Source organism: Lepidochelys kempii, chromosome 5 (genome assembly GCF_965140265.1).
Source record: "Lepidochelys kempii isolate rLepKem1 chromosome 5, rLepKem1.hap2, whole genome shotgun sequence".
In the NCBI taxonomy this organism is placed as follows: Eukaryota; Metazoa; Chordata; order Testudines; family Cheloniidae; genus Lepidochelys; species Lepidochelys kempii.
Genome location: NC_133260.1, coordinates 101,855,962 through 101,872,306, shown reverse-complemented (window position 1 = coordinate 101,872,306; position 16,345 = coordinate 101,855,962). Strand labels below are relative to the sequence as shown.

General features: G+C 43.5%; 1 protein-coding gene across 5 annotated transcripts in view; it reads right to left on the bottom strand.

The window, feature by feature from the left end:
• Positions 1–8,856, bottom strand: part of SMARCA2 (SWI/SNF related BAF chromatin remodeling complex subunit ATPase 2) — a 182,944-nt gene extending 174,088 nt beyond the window's left edge. For 4 of the 5 annotated variants that reach the window (XM_073345221.1, XM_073345225.1, XM_073345223.1 and 1 more), the window contains exon 1: positions 8,707–8,856. The gene's annotated coding sequence lies outside the window, so the exon portion shown is untranslated. Of the gene's footprint in view, positions 1–6,793; positions 6,943–8,706 lie in introns of all 5 variants that reach the window. The other variant, XM_073345222.1, reaches the window with a different exon arrangement.
• Positions 8,857–16,345: the final 7,489 nt, after the last annotated feature.

Below are 16,345 nucleotides of genomic sequence, written 5' to 3'. Positions count from 1 at the left end.
TTTAGATAAGTAAACAAAAGAACACTGTCATAGTCAGTCTTGGTCAATTAGTTTGGACGGGGAATTTACTTACTTACAGAAATGAGAAGAGCATTTGCAATAGTGTTTTAAGAATTATATTAAAAAATCAACACGTTTCCCCTGACCCATATAGTCAGAACTAAGTGCCCAATCTTGCAGTCCTCACAAGCCAAAATATTACAGTGGCTTCAAGGAAAGTTTGCATCTGTTTTTTAATAGAATCCCTTTACATCAAAGAGATAGTTCCCCTGAGCCAATGGCTCATCAGGTGGAAATGAGTAAGGCACTTCAGTTTCATAACCAACAGTACACCAGCTAGTGATGTGGCCAGCATCACATCCGACTGCCTTCGGCAACCCTAATGGATCAGTTACCTATTTTGCAGCTATGTGAACTGGAAGTGGCCTTTCAGTGTGAGATTGAGTGAGACACAAACCCACAACCTTCAGGATTGAGGTCAAGCACCTTAACCACTCAACCACGATACCTTTGCATCAGGGTCCTCAAATTCCTACCAGGGAGAGCACAAAACTGCATGGACTGCAGACACAGGAAGGGCTCTGCTGGGTCCATATGTTTGTGGGAGAGAGAGTCCCCCTTGTGTATGGAAGAGGATAGAATGGCATGTGGCATCTCTCCGTATGCGGACCGAGGGAGAAAGCAATCTGGCTTTCTTTCCCACACCTATATGGGCCTAGGAGATCCTTTTCTGTGTCTGCAGTCTATACTGGGGGAGCAGGTGGTGACTGGGCTCATCCTGGGGAAGCATGCTATCCTCCTTCCTGATATTACATTATCTGAATCTGCCACAGGCAGACCCAGGAAGGACTTCATGTCAGTGTGGCTCCAATTAAGCTACATGGGGATGGGAGATGAGGGAAAGCCCATGGGATCCAGAGCTAAGGCAAAAGACCTCCTGGGGATCTGCTAGTTTTGTGACAAGATCATACAGCCTTTTCTGGACCAGTCATTGTTGAATGGGGTGCAGAATGCTCGTATTCTGTAGAATTTGAATGCGTTATCAGGGCCAGATAAATACCTTGACCACAAAATGTTTGACCCTACTGCTTTGTGTGTGTCCAGAAGACTTCACTGAGGTGTTTGTAACACGGTGGCTGGGAAAGCCTAGGGCAGGGGTTGTCAATTATTTTTTGTCAAGGTCCAAATTTCTTGGTCAAGGTATAAGTCAAGATCTAGAGAAAAGAATAATAATGATAATAAGTAAATAAAAAGATTTCGGGATCTGTTTAAAATTGTCTAGTGGTCTGGATTTGGCCTGCAGTCCGTCTATTGACTACCCCTGGCCTGATTACAGGACACCTAGGTTGAGTCAAGTGATCCCAATGCAAAAGTCAGCAGGAAGCCACAGGGGTGGGGGTTCCTACAGTGAGAGAACTGCAGAGTGAAGCTGCAGGGAAAGAGGGTCTCCTCCAGTGGTCCCTGAGGAAAAGAGAGTTCCTCAGGATGAAGGGGCTGTGCCCATCTTAAGCTTGGGTGGAAGATATTGTGTGTGCGTGTGAACTTTGTTAATTTAATAAAACATCCAGGCCTTAAGAAGGCCTCTGACTGAAAGAGAGAGCGTGGAGCTTGTTACAGCAGCCCTGGTGAAGGGGAAAACAAGGGCAGGGCACAGCAGAGGCACCTCTAGCCACGAGGGGGGCACACAGTCATCCCTGTTACAAGTGCTCTTGGTTGCTAAATATTACTAAACAATACATAAAGAACAATGCAGAAGTTTCATTGGTATTTGCGTGCCCACTGGTTTGATTTTTAAACACCGATAGCAGCTGAGCACATTGCAGAATGCATACAGAACCACATTAAGTTAAATAGTCCACACCGAATGTCTCAAATAGCTCTCACCCCCTAGTGCCCTAACCAAGCATAAACCTGGAGTTACTCATATTAAGCAAATGGTTGACCAACATATAGGTGTTTCATTATGCTCTGAAGGTAAAAAAATCTGGTGGACCAAAGTAAAAAAAATCCTTAGCCAAGAATGCCTCTACCTCCAAATCCCCAACATATCTGTCTGCTGATCTCATTTGGAATGATGGCCTTTGAGGTAGCCAGATCTAAACCATTTAGGGCTTTATCTATTAGAAACAACACTGAATTACTCCAGAAGCAGAGTGGAAGCTACTATAGTTCACAGAATAGAGGTGTAGTATGGGCTTGTAAAGTGTAGTATGCAATCCACTCTAAGGGCTTGTCTACACATGAACTTATTCTGGGATAAGGTAGGGTATGAATTTAAACCACTATAGTTGTTATACTGGTGTACCTTCCCAGGTAGACACACTTATTCTTGTACAAGAGGGCATTTTTCCAGGTTAGCTTATGTGGCTTTCTAAGCAGTGTAAGCTAAACCAGAAAAAGCCACTCATACCAGAATAAGTGTCTACCTGGGGAGTTATAACATCCTGGGCAAACAAGCCCAAAGAAGGCATGCTTCTATATTCTACCCTAGGTGACGCTCTGAGGTGGTCTTTAACATTAACCATAGATAGTGAACAACGTAGTATTACCACCTAGAGTTAACAGAGGCATGGGTGCTTGTTGCTGTTCCACATCAGGGAAAGGTTGCAACATCTTGGCTAGATCCAAATGAAATAAGCAGAGCATGCCAAAGCTATTACATGGGTATCCAAGAATAGTTGGGCACCCCAAAGGACCCAGAGACTGCAGACCACTTTTTCATAGGACAGCTATACTCTAGCAACAGACAAAGCAACCACACATATTTTCAATCCCTCTAGTTGTTGCCTCTCACCAGCAAACAGAACCTTGATCTTTTCCAGACTGAGTCAACCTAGATTGGGTCTCATCCAGATAACGCAGAGCAAGGTATCTGGACCATGAGGATCTCATGGAAAGACAAAGCAGAGCTGAATGACAGCAGCATGCTGACAGCACTGTAGCCCAGAGTGCCTCACAATGTTAGGATGTTACAATATTCTGATGTTATCTATTGGGATATAATGACCATTCAACCCATCTCCAGATTGAAGTCATGGCCAGCAGGTGCTTTTAAAAGATACAACAGAAAAGCAGGATACTTTGTTACTGAAAGCAGAAAACAGGGGTGCACCCTTTCTGTGACAACAGGGAAAAAAGAATTACATTACTAACTTTTCATAACATTTGCTTAATTTTTGTAAGTAAAAAAGTCACATTGTATAACTGAAACCAAAAAATTCCGAAAATTCAAATCAGGAAGTAATGAAGGTAATACATTACAAAATAAAATGAATGAACCATGATTAAAAATAATTCCAGTGAATTATGCATCTGTTAAATTCTTATAAAATACCACAGCATTAGACAACATCTAATAGAACACTAATATTGTTGTTTAATCACAAGTGAGCAATTCTGTGAAAAAAGGGTACACAGAACATTACAAACCAGTAAAGGTGAAGGACCAGATCATTAACTCATGGAAACAAGTGTATTTTCATTTATGTCAGTGGAACTAGACACATTTACACCAGCTCAGGATCTCGCTTCACATATTTAAGTAATTCGTGATAAAGAACACTTTTGGAAGGCAACTTGCAGTTTGGAGTACAAACCAGAGGAGTGAGAAATAAGTCCCACTGAACTGCCTATCCTGATGCTAACTAAGATCAGGTCTCAGAGTGGTAGCCGTGTTAGTCTGTATCAGCAAAAAGAACAAGGAGTACTTGTGGCACCTTAGAGACTAACACATTTATTTGGGCATAAGCTTTTGTGGGCTAAAACCCACTTCATCAGATGCATGCAGTGGAAAATACAGCAGGAAGAGAGAGAGAGAGACACACACACACACACACACCATGAAAAATGCGGATTGCCATACCAACTCTAACGAGACTAATCAATTAAGGTGGGCTATTATCAGCAAGAGAAAAAAAACTTTTGTAGCGATAATCAGGATGGCCCATTTCAAACAGTTGACAAGAAGGTCTGAGTAACAGAAGGGGAAAAATTATGCCCAAATAAATCTGTTAGTCTCTAAGGTGCCATAAGATCAAGTTCTCTCCCCAACAAGTCTGCATGTAGAGTTAGTAGCACTCTTCAGCGCTACACGTGTAGATTGTACTCTGTTTAGGAGGACTGAAGACTGACTCAAGGCTTTGCTGATTGGTTAGGGATTAAATTACTATACTGTGACCTTTTCTACAGGCATTAATCACAGTTATTGAATGTCCTCTTCATGTCAGATTCTGAAGAACACAAACTATCCATTATGCGGTGGGAGAGGAAAAACAAATCATTGTATTATTTAGGGGCACAGATTGACCTCGTCTTCACGGGGGGGGGGGAAAAAGGTGTGTTCTTAACCCAAGTTATCTAACTCAAGGTAAAATCCTAGTGAAGACAAGGCAGTTTGTAGTTTTCATATGAATATCTAACTCACACACTGAGCTACCTGAGTCAGGTTAAGAACACACCTTCTTTCCTAGTGAAGACATAGGCTGTTTGAGGTGATGTGTACTCCCCCAAATATTTTTAACATTATAGTTAGATACCCCAGGCTTTGAAAATCTGGTTTTGCAATAGCCCCTTCTACCCTACAAGGATAAAAAAGAAAGAAGATGGAGGGGGAAGAGAGAGACTTTTGAATGAGGAAGAGGGGACTTTAAATGTGTCAGACAAAAAAATTCCATTCACATCCCCAATTTCATTGTCATGTCATGTTTGCAAACTACCAAACTTGTGTGTTAAAATGAGGGCTTGCTCCACAATGTTCCATTCTCTATTTTATCTTGCTAATGAGTCATAAACTTCTGCCTGCCACCATTTTCATGACAAGTGATCTTTATGTCACAATCCTGTGTTTATTACTTCAGTGGGGGAATCAATCAGAAAGAAGAAATTGCACTGAGGTGGGTGGAGGTCTAGGAGGCTCTCTTTTCATGCAATCCCCATCAATAGCAGCAAAAAAATACACAAAAACAGTGTTTAATGATTTGTGGCAGGCATACTCATTTGCTCTCTAGTGACAATTCCCCTTTAAAAAGGGATCACATCAATATTATTAATCAGGACCATAATTTGAGAAAGAGTGCAGACATTTTTTTTTAAGTTATTACTGTGCACCTTCTGATCTTAACTTCAAACAAAAACTGAAAATAAGATATTTTCGGATATTAATTTTAGTTAGACTTCTGTCAAGAATATATTAAATAGAATTCCAACATTCACAATATAAAAGTGCTAGCTGGGTTACTTCTTTCTTGTCAATCTGAAGCTCAGGTATTGGTCAAAGCACTTTTCAAACTTGACGAAAAATGCTCATAGACCACTTTAGAAATGAATAAAAGAAAAAGATCTAAGACTGCTTTGAACACATTCTTGTGGAGCATATTTTCTATGAAATACCATAGTAATGCCAGTCCTGAAGCTGAGACATAACTCATAAGAGAGATACTGTATTTAACAAAGCATTACCTTCACCTCTGTCAAGTCCACATGTGTCTCACGATATGCCTAACTTTGAATTTATTTAAAAATGCTCATTACTGGTATGATCTTTTTGCCTCATACTGCTGATTGTTACATATGGGCATAAAACCTGTCTCTAATCCTGTCCTTTTGGTACATCATTTTTTTTCTTTGATTAACAAAGAAAAAAAGTCAATGAGAATAATAGGGCAATTAGGTTCCCAAAGAGAAAGTGTGCCTTGATTTGCATAACAATACACTAACTCACACAGCAAAAGCTGCCCCACCTCCTAACGTGTAATTGGTATATACTACCGAAGGAATGGAATTCTGGCTTAACATTCATTGTCCTACTCCAGACCTCCGGGGTTAGTGGCTGGAACTAAAGGATACTGAAGTAAAGGGTTGTTGTTTTTTTAATGCAGAGGAGAACAATGCTGTATATGAGAGACCTGGAATATGCCTTTTTAAGAAAAAAAAATGACCTCATTATTTAGTTTGCTATAATTTTCAAACCTTTGTATCTAACTCTTCATGCAAATTACTAACCAGTTATCTAAAATCTTAATCAAAATAACTATGAGAGAATGGAACCCTCTCAAACGTTTGTAAATTTTGATACATAAAAATGAAAGGTAAAACTGCAAGCACAAAGGAAAACCAGCTCAAATACACTCTACATAACAACTAAGATTTAATCAAAATATGCATTTAATAATAAATTTAGTGGCATTGATTTTTTTCAACCTAATTATTTATTGTAGTAAAAACCTAATTCACCAACATCTCTTTGTTATAACACTATCATTTTGTTTGGAAAAACAAAAACCAACAACATTATAAATTTCCTCCTCTCTGTTTGCGAAGTAAAAGCTTTCAAGAGTTAATCTAACGTGGAGTGTGGGGGAGAAGCACCAAGCATTATACACACATACAAACTTCTGATTAAAAATATGAAAAGGAATCCAAACTGAACTGTCCCCGAACCCTAGAGCTTGAGATAGTTGGAGAATACAAGTTTTCTCACTCGGGTTTTCTTCATTAAATAGTAAGCTTTTGCCTTTAAAACCCCACAGTGAATCTTCCGGGAGTTTTGCATAGGCCTCAAGTTTCTATCTGGCAACACACATCGGTGCTTCAAGCCACACACAGAAAAGACACAGGCACTAGCAAGCACATTTAGTAGAGCCATATTTTCCCTCCTCCCTTTCTGGAAAGTTTTAGACCCGATCGACAAGACCTAAAAATCCATTTTGCAGGAGCCAGCCCCATTTCCTTCTCTTACTTTACAGAGCAATGGCTGCAGTCAGAGCTTTCCCCTGCTGGGTTAAGAGACCTTTACCTTAATGAAGTGGCACCAAACAACAGATCTAGGCACGCACAAGGGGGTTTAGAAGCCAGATGCGCGGACTGAGAGCATGTTTCATGGCAAAGCTAGGCCTGTCTTTCCCCTTCTTCTCTCCGTCATCATGTCATGCTGATCAAACATGTCTGTGTGTGTGTGAGAGAGAGAGCGAGAGTCTGTATTTGGCGGCTGTGACTTCCTGATTCTCTGCTGCTGATCACACACACTGGGGGGGGGAAATCCCCAGCCACCACTAAACCTCGCCTCTTCCTCTCTCCAAGCAGACACAGAGAAGCTAGTTCAAGCTGCCCTCCTTCTCCTGCTCGACTCACTCAAACGCACAGCGACCATGAACAAACTGCAACATTTGCTGCTAGCTCCCCCCCCCCCCCACTCCTTCACTTAATCGTCAACAGAAAACTTTTTTTTTTTTTGGTAACCAAAAAAAATCCCCCCTCCCATGGTGTAGCGAGGAGGCTCCCTTCTCCCCACCGAACACAAATGTATGCTAACATGAATGTGCATGCACAACGCCCCCCACCCCCAGCTCCCCCCAAAAATGACTGACACATTTTTCTGTGCATACCGGAAATAAAATGTTTTTTTGCTTTGAAGGTGATTATAAAAATTGGAAGCGCATGTTATGCCACTCTCTGCTTCCTAGGCTGCTGCAAGGAGGGGGGCGGGGGGGCTGCAGAAGAAGGGGGGGGGAGAGAAGCTATTTTAGGAAGTGAATCGCGACACCTTTCAGCAGAAGAGGAGCGACTGACTAAAGCGTTGATGTTTTGTTTCTAATGGCATAGAGACCCTGTGACTAAACTATAAGGCAACAGGACCTGCAGCCGCAGCTCGTGAAGTCCGGGCCCCAATCTTCTTTTCTACCCGCTCTCCCGGGTGTGTGTGTGTGTGTGAGAGTAATGTTTGTGACAGTCAGCCAGGGAGATTATCCGGATCATGGCCTCCTTGGCTTTGCTGGTTAACGCTGCTACTCTAACAAGCATTTCCCCCCCCCCAATCTTTTTCCTCCTCCACCCCACCCTCCGCCACGTCTATTTAAATATTTGCATTAAAAGAAAAGGACCCCCCCAGGCAACAAAGCCCCTGCAAAACACCTACAAACTGCAACGCTTTGCCCTCTCCTTCCCCAGGGCAGGACACAGTGAACTTCAACATGCACCACTCAGCTGCAGCCGCCCTCGCCACATGCACCAAATCTAACCCTCCTGCCGCTGCCGGGTCGGGGAAGGAGGGGGGGAAATCTCCCTTCCCCCACCCCCTCTTTATAGCCACCAAAACACAGTCAATGGGGAGAGGAAGAGAAGACCAGCCTAGCCTACCGACCCCATCGCAGCCACTGAGCTGCTCCTGGGAGGGGGCTGTTGCTTCTTGGGATCTATTTCTGTCTCTGCTGCTGCCTGCCCGGAGCCTTTTTAAACGCTCGCTTCAGCAGCACCACCAAAGGTTGCGAGAGCAGCTGATTACTGTTATTTATTGCTGGCTCGGTTCTCCAGTCGCCTCCTCTAAAATGCAATAGATTGCAAGCAACGTCCCCTGTCCCCTCCTCCGCCAGGCTCCCTCTCGGTGCAGCTGACTCCGAAGTCAGGAGCCGGGCTTAGGAAAGGTTTTAATGATTATTTCCGAATTGTTTTGATCCAAAACTTATTTCTCTCCTCTGGGGGAAAACGGGGGAGGGGGGGGTCGTGACTGGTCCCTGGGGGCGGTAGCGATGCTTATTGTTGTTGTTTTTTAAGGGAGGGGGGAAGGTGGCTAGGTGCGTGCGTGTCATCAAATAATAACTCATTCTTTCCCAAGGAGCCTGACTAATGGTGCAGGTTCCGAGTGCGTTAGCAGGAGGCGGCGGGGGTGCAGGGGAGAAAGGGGGTCAGAGGGGAGTTATAAGTTATATTTACCTTGCTCCAGAAACGTGGCGCGCTGGAGGTCTCCCCTCTCCCTCTCTGAGTGACCCAGAGTACAGCACCGGAGAGAGAGGGACTAGATTATGAATATGACTTCATTGATGACAGCCATTCCCTCCTCTTCCTAAACTCCTGCCCCCTGACTCCTCCCCCTGCTTCCCCCAGCCCTGCACCACGGCTCAGGAAGCGGCGCTGCTACTGGCTCCGCTCGCAGCGAGCTCCCGCCTCGCCGGCAGAGAGGCCGATCGCATTGGTGGCTGGGGCCTGTCACTCAGCCTGCCGCCAGAGGCGGAGGAGATGTACAAGAATGTGGGGAGAGAGGGAGAGCGAGCGATGCGTGCGTGTGTCTATAAATGTGCATGCTAGAGCCCCCCTCTGGTTGTGCCTGTTTCAATAAGGGGTGCAGGGGCAGGCCGGGTTTCCTGCACCGTTCCCCTTCGCTTGGTCTGTTGGCATCTGTTTGGGTTGGAGCAGAAAAGACTGACGGGCTCCAGTGTGAGAGACAGGCACTGTGTAGTAGGAATCGCGATGATAGTAGTTTGGGGGGTAGGTGAAGAAGGTGCTGGAATTTAACTGTGCCTGCCAGTGCACGCCTGCAGAGAGAGGGGGGGAGGTGAGGGCTGGGAGGAGAGATCTGAAGGCTATTTGTTGTACCTGGTGTTTGTTTGTTGTTAAAGGGCACCGCCAGGCATTGTCATGCATGCTGAAACTTTTTATTCCCTTCCTAATCTGTGATCATAGACCTTCCTTTTGTGAAAAGGGGAAGGCTGCAGAGAACATTCCAGCTAAATCTGTCTGTCAATCAGTTGGGCTTTCAACTTCCAAATGCCTGTTAATGAAGATGTAGCACCAGCCCTGATATACTATTCTTTACTAAATATTCCTTCAAGATGACATGGGGGTTGTTTTGTCATTGGTCTGGAAAAAGCTATTAAACTGTTCATCAGATGTAATCTGCATGTAAAAAGGCTGCAACTGTGCTAGGAGGGAAGTTGGGGGTGGATCTGGTTTTTAGAGACAGGAAGAGTAAATTGTGTAGTTCTGTTAACTCCCCTCTCTCTGTCTGCCTTTCACCCTTAAAACTTGCAATACTTGCTCCCTTATATGCTGGTGAGATAACTTAATTATGTAGGTGGTGTTTCCCCTTCCCCACACTTACCTGGTCCGCAGTCTAATGCAAACCTACAAATCTATCACAGGTTTCAGAGTAACAGCCGTGTTAGTCTGTATTCGCAAAAAGAAAAGGAGGACTTGTGGCACCTTAGCGACTAACCAATTTATTTGAGCATGAGCTTTCGTGAGCTACAACTCACTTCATCGGATGCATACTGTGGAAACTGCAGAAGACATTATATACACAGAGACCATGAAACAATACCTCCTCCCATCCCACTCTCCTGCTGGTAATAGCTTATCTAAAGTGATCACTCTCCTTACAATGTGTATAATAATCAAGTTGGGCCATTTCCAGCACAAATCCAGGTTTTCTCAACCTCCGCCCCCCCCCCCAAACTCACTCTCCTGCTGGTAATAATCACATTCACCAATGTGATATATGCCATCATGTGCCAGCAATGCCCCTCTGCCATGTACATTGGTCAAACTGGACAGTCTCTACGTAAAAGAATAAATGGATACAAATCAGATGTCAAGAATTATAACATTCATAAACCAGTCGGAGAACACTTCAATCTCTCTGGTCACACAATCACAGACATGAAGGTCGCTATCTTAAAACAAAAAAACTTCAAATCCAGACTCCAGCGAGAAACTGCTGAATTGGAATTCATTTGCAAATTAGATACTATTAATTCAGGCTTAAATAGAGACTGGGAGTGGCTAAGTCATTATGCAAGGTAGCGTATTTCCCCGTGTTTTCTCCTACCCCCCCCCCCCCCGACGTTCTGGTTAAACTTGGATTTATGCTGGAAATGGCCCACCTTGATAATCATACACATTGTAAGGAGAGTGGTCAGTTTGGATGCCAGCAGGAGAGTGAGTTTGTGTGGGGGGGGGGGGGTGAGAAAACCTGGATTTGTGCTGGAAATGGCCCACCTTGATTTTCATACACATTGTAAGGAGAGTGGTCACTTTGGATAAGCTATTACCAGCAGGAGAGTGAGTTTGTGTGTGTGGTTTTTGAAAAGGGGGTGGGGTGGTGAGAAAACCTGGATTTGTGCTGGAAATGGCCCACCTTGATTATCATACACATTGTAAAGAGAGTGGTCACTTTGGATGGTCTATTACCAGCAGGAGAGTGAGTTTGTGTGCAGGGGGGCGGAGGGTGAGAAAACCTGGATTTGGGCTGGAAATGGCCCAACTTGATTATCATACACATTGTAAGGAGAGTGATCACTTTAGATAAGCTATTACCAGCAGGAGAGTGGGATGGGAGGAGGTATTGTTTCATGATCTCTGTGTATATAATGTCTTCTGCAGTTTCCACAGTATGCATCCGATGAAGTGAGCTGTAGCTCACGAAAGCTCATGCTCAAATAAATTGGTTAGCCTCTAAGGTGCCACAAGTTGTTTGTTTGTGTAAGTAGGGGCATAGCGAGCAGATCGAGGGATGTGATCATTCCCCTCTATTCGACATTGGTGAGGCCTCATCTGGAGTACTGTGTCCAGTTTTGGGCCCCACACTTCAAGAAGGATGTGGATAAATTGGAGAGAGTCCTGCGAAGGGCAACAAAAATGATTAGGGGACTGGAACACATGAGTTATGAGGAGAGGCTGAGGGAGCTGGGATTGTTTAGCCTGCAGAAGAGAAGAATGAGGGGGGATTTGATAGCTGCTTTCAACTACCTGAAAGGGGGTTCCAAAGAGAATGGCTCTAGACTGTTCTCAATGGTAGCAGATGACAGAACGAGGAGTAATGGTCTCAAGTTGCAGTGGGGGAGGTTTAGATTGGATATTAGGAAAAACTTTTTCACTAAGAGGGTGGTGAAACACTGGAATGCGTTACCTAGGGAGGTGGTAGAATCTCCTTCCTTAGAGGTTTTTAAGGTCAGGCTTGACAAAGCCCTGGCTGGGATGATTTAACTGGGAATTGGTCCTGCTTCGAGCAGGGGGTTGGACTAGATGACCTTCTGGGGTCCCTTCCAACCCTGATATTCTATGATTCTATGATTCTAAGTACTCCTTTTCTTTTTGCGAAATCTATCACAATATTTCTAGAGAAAATATCTGTTTTTATGCAGTGATAAGCTGTTTTTATGTAGTGAATACATGAAAAGGTTGTTTGTTTGTTAAATTTTTGGGCCTGTTATTATAAACCCTGACTAATGTGGATGCTTGACCCTTAAAATTAAAGCAATTTGATGATATTAAAAGTCTGATGTATTCCTTATTTTGTAATGTAATAGTCTGAATTAGGCATTCCAAGTGCAGTTCAACTGTTTGGTTGGGGACTTTATTTTCTGCCCTGAAGTAAAATCTTATATTAAGAGAAATTTCACAATTAAAATTACTGACTATATAATTGAGCAATGGTGTTTGAAATGCAGGTCCTTTATTGGTCTTAGTGATCAGCTGTAGTAGTTAAGAACCTGAAACGATGGGACTGTACCACGTGCTCCATATGGATTAAGTGACAGGTATTGTTTACATGGGTGGACTTTTGCTGGTAGTATTCAGATCAGCACTGGCCTGCCTGATTATAATGCTGGGTATACAATGCTAATTATCGCTGATTCTGTGGTTTTTTCCAAGATCTTATTACTTGATCATTAACTTCAGCTCCTTAGCTGTTCATGAGTATCAAAATGATAAAAGATAACTGCACCAAAGAGAATCAGTATTAAGCCTCAAATAGCCAATAAAAAAGTTGTTCCTCAGAAGAGGAAGCTGGTATTGTCATAAGCTTCAACATTGCCTATACAGAAAAGACTTACTTGGGAACAAAATTAGTGAAATGGTAGTGCACAATGCAAATGTGAAGCTGTAAGTAGGTAGGAGAAAAGCAAGGATAAAATATTCAATAAATGTACATGTTAACTTTATTTTAATCTAATTAAAATGGGACATCAAAATCTTTGCTTTGTGTCTCTGACCATGATTTACAATCCAGCATTTTAGAGATAACAAAATTAACACCCTTGTGAGGAGGAGAACACCACAAATGCAGTGGACTGGTGTTTTGTTTCTGCCCTTTATCTCTGCAGAGGAGAAAACAAGTCTTGCCTGGGGGGAAGCTCACATACAAGACAGCTCACCTGCATTGGCCTTGAACTCAGGAGAAATCAAAACAAATGGTCGTTCTTTTCAGTAAAAAAGATACAAAGAGGGCAAATAATATGAAATTAATCTTCCAGGCACAATAAAATGTTCAACTGATGTTAGGGGTAAATGCACTGATTACTTTTGTTTGTGAGAATTCATACAGCAGAAGATTTTATTTGAGACTATGGGGACTCCCGTATGTTGGATGGATATCTGATACCATACTAACATGGGGAGAATTAAAAGAATTCTTCTGCCGATTCGGCCTCAAAGAATTCTTTCACGACAGTGATGACACCACTCACAATTACCATGTCTCCACCAATAGAGAAAAGAGTCATCTGACTGGACACCCCACAGGAGACAAAACTACACTTGCGATCCTTACATTGGTTGCCCCAAGAAAAAAATTGACTCTGAAATCCTTAACGAACGTCACATCCACAACAACCTCTCCACTGGTGAGAAGATAGCTATACAGTGCCTGAAATCCAACCACCAGACAGTGATCAAACCAGTGGACAGGGGGGCGCCATCACAGTCCTTAACCACGATGTCTACATTGACGAGGCCAACTGACAATTCTCTGACACCATCTACTACAAAGAACTCAAACAAGACCCCACACCACAATTTATCCAGAAATTTAAGAATATCATCAAATACTCCCACAACCAACTCCAAGAGAAACTACACCCTCATCCTCCACGAACCCACCCTATGATGCCAGGGACCTTCTACATGCTTCCCAAAATATACAAACACAGTAACTCAAGCAAAGCCGTCATATCTAGTCATGGTACTCTTACCAAGGGAATGTAGGGAGCCGTAGAAACCATCCTCAGACCACTCACCAAACAAAGGGCCAGCTTTCTCCAGGACGCTACCAACTTCCTCCAGAAACTGCAACATTAAAAACCTCCTTCAAAACACTATGCTTGCCACCATGGATGTCACCTCCCTAAATACCATCATCCCTCACAATGTCTGCATCGCTGCTTGCCTCAAATATTTACAAGATAATGGACAACACACAGACATCCATCCCAAACACATTGCCAAGCTTGTCCATTTTGTCCTCACCCATAACAGTTTTACATTCAACAACAAACACTTTGTCCAAACCATGGGAGCAGCTATGACTATGAGGATGACTCCCTAAGATGCCAACCTCTTTATGGCCACCTTGAAGAAGAATGTAATACATCATTAAACCAATGATATACCCAAGATACATCAATGATATTTTCATCCTCTGAAAAGATGACTTAAACACCTTCACAGATTTCCATCACAACTTCAACAACCACCATCCATCCATTAAACTCTCTCTAGAACATTCCCACACAAGCATCAACTTAGTGGACACCACGATCAACTTCAACAATGGAACTCTACAGACAACTTTATACAAAAAACTTACAGATCACCACACCTACCTACACAGATCCAGTAACCACTCCAAACACACCAAGACATTGGTTATCAACAGCCAGGCACTCTGATATCATGGAATATGCTCCAAGGAGAAAGGCTGGGATCTATACCTTAACACACCTAAAACCACCTTCACCAAACAAGGACACTCCACCTGAAAAATAGATGGCATCTTGGAATGGGCCACCTACACACCCCGAGAGAACCTGCTTCAATACAGAAATAACCCCCCCCTCAACCGCTGACCACTAGTTGTTACCTGCCACCCTCTGCTGGAACCCATACGGGCTATCACCAGAAATTACAACCCATATATGACGGGGACCACCTCCTGAAAGAAATCTTTCCTGAACCTTCAAACAACCCCGCAACCTATCCAAGTTCATCATCAGAAGCAAACTCCGCACAGACTAGGACCCAATAACTCAAAGCAGCACCAGACCCTGCCAGAACAACAGATGAAAAACCTGTAGACATATTTCCACTGCTGTGATCAGTACCTCCCTCGCGCAACACACCATTCAAGATCCATGAGTCATACATATGCCTCTCACAGCATGTGCTGAATCTCATCCGGTATGGATGGCCCAACAACAACCATGTATGTGAAACAAGACAATCACTACATTCTCAAAAGAACTCAAACAGAAAAATAAGACAGAAACACCACATCACCTGTGGGTGAACACTTTTAACAAAGCGATCACTCTATATCTGACCTCTCCGTCCTCATCCTCAAAGGAAACCTTCACAACACCTTCAAAAGATGAGCCTGGGAACTCAAATTCATAACTGTGCTAGACACTAAAAATCATGGACTAATTAGAGACACTGGATTTATGACTTATTACAACAATAACTAACTAACTTCCCCCTGCGGCCCCAATTTCTCCTCCCCCCACCACCAGCACTCGATCCACCCCAGGACTAGAGAGGTGTTAACAGCCACTTCACCTTGAATGGTCCCTTGAAATACATGTTAACTACTTACACTAAACAATCTGTTCCATCTTGTATTTAGTTGAGACACTCTGAGTACATTTCCCACACCTGACGAAGAGCTCTGTGTAACTCATAAGCTCGTCTCTCATCTACAGAAGATGGTCCAATTTCAACATCGCCAATGGCAATCCGTCAATTGGGAAAGAAAGTCCCTGCTTGTAGCTTTCTGAACAGTCCTGAGTTTTTAAAGATACAAGCGTCAGGCACCTTCCCTGACCAGGCAAGATTAACATCAGTGAAGCATCCCCGGTGACCCACCAGTGTTTGCACAACCGGATAGAGAAGTAGCCATTTCTGTTGATAGACTCTGGGGCAAGGTGGTCTTGTGTCAAAATAGGTGCATGCATGGCATCTATTGCTCCACTGCAGTTTGGGAACCCCATTTCCACAAATCAATCCACTATGTCCTGCATATGACCGAGAGTCACAGTCCTGTGTAGCAGGAGATGATTACCCTGCATACTTGCATGACAACAGTGGATTTTTCAACTCCAAAATTATTTCCCACTGACCAATAGCAATTCAACATTGCAAGTTTCCACAGTGTGATTGCCACTTGCTTCTCACTGTCAGTACTGCTCTCACTCTGGTGTCCCTGTGCTGGAGGGCTGGGGAAGCTTAGCACACAGATCCAGGAATGTGGCCTTTCACATCCAAAAGATCTGTAGCCACTGTTCATCGTCCCAAACTTGCTTTACAATGCAATCCCACCAGTCAGTGTTTGTTTCTTGGGCCCAGAAGTGGCATTCCACCATCTGCAACTGCTTAATGAATGTCAGTGACAACACTGAATTGGTTTTTGCTATGTCCTACAGCAATCTGTCCACCACAAAATAATCATGTCCCCCACTACTGCGGTTCTTTCTGCAGGTCTGCAAATGTGTCCTGTGCTTGCTACGCTCAATAGTGCAGAGCTGTGCAGGTTCCATGAGTCTGTCAGAGATGGCAGACAGCAAGGGAGGCTGTGTAGATT